Source organism: Triticum urartu, chromosome 2A, assembly GCF_056163025.1.
Source record: "Triticum urartu cultivar PI428250 chromosome 2A, HENAU_Tu73, whole genome shotgun sequence".
NCBI lineage: Eukaryota > Viridiplantae > Streptophyta > Magnoliopsida > Poales > Poaceae > Triticum > Triticum urartu.
The window spans coordinates 440,638,691-440,645,726 of record NC_141874.1 but is presented as its reverse complement, the minus strand read 5'-3'; positions in this window follow the sequence as shown (position 1 = coordinate 440,645,726).

Sequence of the window (7,036 nt, the reverse complement as noted above, 5' to 3'; positions counted from 1 at the left end):
CCTTCCTATCTTGCGGAGCCAATCGTCTGCTACTATCGGCTCGGTGCTACTGGAAAACACCGGCGGATTCAGCCTAAGAAAACGGGCTAAGTGGTCAACAGGTGGCGGTGGTGGTGGTGGGTTGTTGTTGTTGTTCTGCTGGTTCTGGACTAACATTTGCATCAATTGATTCTACTGCTGGATCAACTGAGTGAGCTCCGGTGGGAATCCATTGTCACGTCTCAGAGGCATCTGAGGGTTTTAGAAGAGACGAGAATTAAGAATAGAGTGAGGTCTAAAGGGAAAACATTACCCCAATGCACATGAGAAAATGCACACAAAAATCACTTCATTCAATCAAACAAGGGCTTACAAACGGTCTAACTATCGCAATAGTGCTCGAACTATTGTGTTTACATGGGGGAATACTACTACTATCTGGTGGTCATCTAGAAATTTGAACCGGTGGAAGACTCCATGATATCTGCTCCAGCTTCGTCTTCAAAGTCGGGTTCACTTGGATCCGAATCGGTGTCGTCGATGATGATGTAGTTGTCCGGACATGCGACGTACTCGTCTTCCTCCTTGGATGCTAACTTCCTCTTGAGTTATTCAATCTCCTGCTTAAGATCGCCATTGTGTCTCGCTAGAGCTACGATCTCGTCCATGTAGTCCTTGCGTGTAGACTTCAGTTCTCCTTCTAGCTCGATGATCCTTGCCTTCGCATTCTTCAACTCTATCATATCATTGCACATCTGGTTCTCGTGGCGTCGAATGTGCTGGTTTAACTCCTGGATGAAAGATGCAATGGATCTATCCTTCTTGGTGCTGACTAACTCCCATTGTTCATCTCGGCGTCCGCAAATCTGGTAGATAGTGTCCTTGAGGTCTTCTTGATAAACTTCTCCAATGCATCCCATGGTGATATGAGCTACCATGCTCCTTCCCAGACTCTAGGTTGGTGCATTGAAAACACTATCTATAGGCTTCGTGATTGGCGCGAATGTCCTTCCCGGAACATGAGCTTGAATCTTCCAGCGCTCCTCTTCAGGCAGAGTGGCGTTGAAGGTTCCCGTGAAGCTTGGTAATCCGATATTCAGGTACTTGGTGACTTCCTTCAGGTGAAATCCAAATGGTGTGCCTTCATCCGGTTGAGCGTACTTAATCTTCGCGTTCGTCATCCTAAAAGAGTAGAAAAGATGAGGAGTTAGAAAATGAGAAGATAATGGTGATCTATGGCTTTAACTTAGTGGTCGTGTCCTACAGTCAGCGTGTGCTCTAATACCATCTCTGTGGCGACCCGACCCAAATGGATCAAGTCTACTGTGCTCCGGTGTCATCCCTGGATCAGTAATGCTGACACCACACAGTACATCGAAGGATTTATAGCAGAGTGGCAATCACACACTTATTACATCGTTGTCTCAAAGAGAACTTATTACAATAAATATGGCTTAAGCCCATCTAATAACGATAACAGCGGAAGACTCGGAAGATAAATGGGTCCATCAACTCCAACGGCATCACTGAGTATAGAACCACGACCTAAAAGCACCTTACTCGTCGTCTGAAAAGTCTGCAACATGAGAAGTTGCAGCCCGAAAACGGGTCAGCACATGGAATATGCTGGCAATGTAACACATAGAGAGTAATGGAATGAAACAGCTATACTATATGCATATATGGCTGGTGGAAAGCTCTATGGTTACAGTTTTGCGTAAAGCCAGTTTTTCCCTACTGCAAAGGAATAAATTTATTTAACTATCATGGTAGTTGTTAACATCGAGAATGGTTGACAGCATTCCGATCCCAATTAAGTCAACAATTAAAACCCAACAACATTAATTATAAGTAACGTGATGAGATTCACATGATATTCAAGTACTAGATACTCAAGTTGTCCATAACCGGGGACACGGCTAATCATGATTAGTTTGTACACTCTGCAGAGGTTTGCGCACTTTTCCCCACAAGACTCGATCGCCTTCGTTTGGTTTCTCACACTACAGGGTGTTTGAGAAGACGGATGACCGAGACATAGTATTTCAGAAGCGCTAGCACCTTACGATCGGGTAGACCGTACCACCTACATCCCCTACATATGCTAGTCTACCACTGTAAGAGTTCGCACAACTTAGTCAACTATGCCAGAGCCCATAATGGCTTGTGGCTGCACACGGAAGTTACTAGCATGAATGATCTTATGATCCCTTTGAGCCTGGGTGGCGGTCCGAAATAAAAACAGGCAAGTCCTGATAGACATCAGGTGCCTCAATCCACCCAGATGTGTGTTTAAGTTGCCACCTTAGATAAACCATTAAAATTAACAAACTCACATCTGTCATGGATATCACTCACCCAATCCACGTCTACTAGCATAGCATGGCATAATAAGGAAACGTAGAAGTAACTCCCAAATGTTTCATAATAATACAGGTAATAGGTACTACCTCATCTACTTCCCATCCCACAATTTAATTAGATCCTAATCATGCAATGTGAGAGGATTGATCTAATGCAATAAAACTGGGTTGTATAAAAGGTATGATCAAAGTGTTACTTGCCTTGCTGAGAATCCGCGAGTCCTAGGGTTTCGAAGTAACAAGCGGCGCAATCCGGGTGATCTATCGTAGACAAACAACAAGCACACAATAAGTACTCATCAAATGCACAGGAAAAACTCGAACAAGAGAACGAACCAGAAAGTTCAACTTAAGAACTCCGGTTGCAAAGAAAGAACGAACCGAACAAAGAAAAGGAAAACAAACGGCGGAAAAAAAACAACTCGGTTCTAGCAGGTTGAAACTAGGTCAAATTTTATTGTGGCAAAAAATTGTTCAAGTTGATTAGTCGGAATGGCGGTTTCGAAACGAAACTCCAGGCGCTTGAATCACCTGATTCCGATAAACGAGCGAGAAGAAAGACTAGAACGAAGATCGGATCTGAGATCACGATCGCGGAATAAATCCGACGAAAAGAAAGAGATGAACGGTTAAACGAACGGATGTTCGTTAACCGGGAATAATCGGTGATCACGTTTGTTGAGACGAACGGTCCGAAAGAAGAACGAAAACCGATCTAGGGTTTCGGAAAAGAAACCGAAAAGAAAAACCGGAAAGAAAACGGAAAAGAAACGAAACGGTTCTTTTAAGAAAAACCGAACCGAGGCGAGGAGAAAGAGAGAGGCGCGGCGCGGGGCTACCTCTGGCGAGGCGGAACTCCGGCGGCGGCGGGGCAAGGGCGGTGGTGGCGGCTAGGCGGCGGCGGCTAGGCGGCGGCGGGGCTGCGGCTTGGGCGCGGGTGGCGGCTTGGGGAGGAGAGGGGGGGTGTTGGGTATTTATATAGGAGGGGGGGCTAGAGACGTGGGGAAGGGGGCAAGGGGAGGCGGCGGCGCCTGGAATCCCGCTGGGACTTGGCCTGGCGCGGGGCTGGCGGCTGGCGCGCGCGGCTGGGCCAGCCTTGGCCCAGGCGGCTGGGCCTGCGTCCCTTCTTTTTTTTTAAATCGGTTACGCGTGCAGAAAAACAAAAGAAAGAAAATCTAAACGAACTCCAAAATTCCTAAAGTAAATTTTCCCCGACTCCTAAAAATGAGTCGAACAAAATGAACTTTTCTCCGGGCCTAAAATGCAATTTTTGAAAACGCGCATTTTTCCCTATCCATATAAAAAGCAAACAAAACTCCGGTAAAACCAAAATTTGATTTATTCATTAGATCTTCATTTTTCCTAACTTTGGGAAAGTCATATTATTCCCTCTCTCATTTTTTTTGATATTGGAAAAATAATTGAAGATGAAGTAAATAAATCAAATGATCCCCTTTTCAAAATTTGAGAAAACTCAAATATGAAAATAACGAAATCTCCAACTCTCTCTGAAGGTCCTTGAGTTGCGTGAAATTTCTAGGATCAACCAAAATGCATGAAAATATGATATGCATGATGATCTAGTGTATAACATTCCAAATTGCAAATTTGGGATGTTACAAAATCCGAAACTAGGGTTTACAAAATAAAACCGATCGGTTTTAAAAAAATCGGCGGCTACCTCGTGGAACGGGTCGGCGGTGGCGTGCGGATTGGCGGGCGGCGGCACGGTGCGGGGCGGCGGATCAGTAGGCGGCGGCGCAGATCGAGGTGCGGCGGTGGGGCTAGGGCTGACGGGGCGGCGGCTTGGGTTGGGGCTGGCTCGGGGCTCGGCCTCGCCTCTTAAAGGGGCCAGCCGGGCGGTGTCCTAGCCGGATACGGCCCGATTAGGTCGGTTCGTTTTTTAAATAGTTTTGCGCAGAAAAACAAACAAAAGAAATACTAAACGGACTCCAAAAATCCTAAAATAAATTTTCCCCGACTTCTGAAATCAAGTATTTGGGGCCTAAATGCAATTTTGAAAAACGCGCAATTTTGCTAAATTCAAATAAAACAGCGAAAAACTCCAAAATAAAATTTTATTTGATCTTTTTATTAAATCCTCAATATTCCTTTAATTTTGGAAAGTCATTTTATTCCCTCTCACTTATTTTTATAATTGGAATTATTGAAGATAAAATAATTAAATAAAATGATCATATTTTCAAAATTTGAGAAAACCCCAGATATGAAAATAACGAAATACCCAACTCTCTCCATGGGTCCTTGAGTTGTGTAGGATTTCTAGGATCAAACCAAAATGCAAATAAAAATATGATATGCAATGATGATCTATGTATAACATTCCAAATTTAAAATTTGGGATGTTACAGTGTTGTAGGCTAGGTTTGCAAGATAATAAAGAGCATGTAAATAAAAGCTAGGGGCTATTTAGATAAAGACACAACTAAATTAGTTTCAGTAGAGAGCTTTTTGTCACGAGAAAGTTATTTGTCCCTAGACAATCGATAACTAGACCGGCATAAGCTAACATACTTTCTCTTCTTGGATCATATGCACTTATGATTCGAACTCTAGCAAGAATCCGCAACTACTAAAGATCATTAAGGTAAAACCTAACCATATCATTATAAGGCATCAAGTCCTCTTTACTCTCATACGCAAACAACCTACTTACTCGGGTCTGTGCTTCTGTCACTCACGCCACCCACCATAAGCAAATCATGAACATATTGCAAACCCTACAACGGGGATCCCTCACGCTTGCGCGACGAGGAGAGCACCATAGGACAGCACCAATAATAAAAACATGCAACTCAAACCAATCATGATCATTAATTACCCATAGGACAAAACGAGTCTACTCAAACATCATAGGATAGCCATACATCATTCGGAAATAATATATAGCGTCGAACACCATGTTTAAGTAGAGATTACAGCGGGTAAAAGAGGGGTTACACCGCTGCATAGAGGGGGGGAAGAGTTGGTGAAGACGGTGGTGAAGTTGTTGGTGTCGATCGTTGTCACGATGATGGCCCCGACGGCATTTCGGCGCCACCGGGAGAGAGGGGGAGAGAGCCCCCCTTCTTCTTCTTCTTCCTTGACCTTCCCCCTAGATGGGAGAAGGGTTTCCCCTCTGGCCCATGCCCTCCATGGTGGCAGAGGGGCGAGAGCCCCTCCGAGATTGGATCTCTCTCTCTCTCTCTCTCTCTCTCTGTTTCCTTATGTTTCTGTGTGACCTGATTCCGCCCTTTCACCGTTTCTTAAATTCTCGGAGATCCGTAACTCTGATTGGGCTGATATTTTGACATGATTTTTATTCGAATATTGGCTTTCTTGCGGCGAAAGAAGGGCACCAACTGCCTTACAGAGTGGCCACGAGGGCCTAGGGCGCGCCCCTCACCCTCGCGGGCCCCTCAGGCATCGTCTCATGTTGATTCCACTTCCCAAGATTCACATATGTTCCAAAAAAATCTCTGTAAGTTTTTATCCCGTTTGGACTCCGTTTGATATGGATTTTCTGCAAAAAAAACATGCAACAAATAGGAACTGGCTCTGGGCACTGGATCAATATGTTAGTCCCAAAAATAGTATAAAAAGTTGCCAAAAGTATGTAAAAGTTGTAGAATATTGGCATGGAACAATCCAAAATTATAGATACGATGGAGACGTATCAGCATCCCCAAGCTTAATTCCTGCTCGTCCTCGAGTAGGTAAATGATAAAAAAGATAATTTTTGATGTGGAATGCTACCTAGCATAATCTTGATCATGCAATCTAATCATGGCAAGAATATTAAGACACGAGTGATTCAAAGCAATAGTCTATCATTTGACATTAAGACAATAATACCTCAAGCATACTAATAAAGCAATCATATCTTTTCAAAACAATATGGCCAAAGAAAGTTATCCCTACAAAATCATATGGTCTGGCTATGCTCCATCTTCATCACATAAAATATTCAAATCATGCACAACCCTGATGACAAGCCAAGCATTTTTTTCATACTTTTCATGTTCTCAATCCTTTTCAACTTTCACGCAATACATGAGTGTGAGCCATGGATATAGCACTATAGGTGGAATAGAATATGATGATGGAGGTTGTGTGGAGAAGACAAAAAGGGAGAAAGTCTCACATCGACGCGGCTAATCAACGGGCTATGGAGATGCCCATCAATTGATGTCGATGCAGGGAGTATGGATTTCCACGCAACAGATGCACTAGAGCTATAGGTGTATGAAAGCTCAAACTGAAACTAAGTGGGTGTGCATCCAACTTACTTGCTCATGAAGACCTAGGGCATTTGAGGAAGGCCATCGTTGGAATATACAAGCCAAGTTCTATAATGAAAATTACCACTAGTATATGAAAGTGATAACTCAAGAGACTATATATATGAAGAACATGGTGCTACTCTGAAGCACAAGTGTGGTAAAAGGATAGTAACATTGTCCCTTCTCTCTTTTCTCTCATTTTTTATTATTTTTCTTTTTTTGTAGGCTTCTTTGGCCTCTCGCTCTCTCTCTCTCTCTTGGGGGCTTCTCTGGCCACTTTTATTTTGATAACCTCACATGGGACAATGTTCTAATAATGATGATGATCACACTTTTATTTACTTACAACTTAATATTACAACTCGATACTAGAACAAAGATATGACTCTATATGAATGCCTCCGGGGGTGT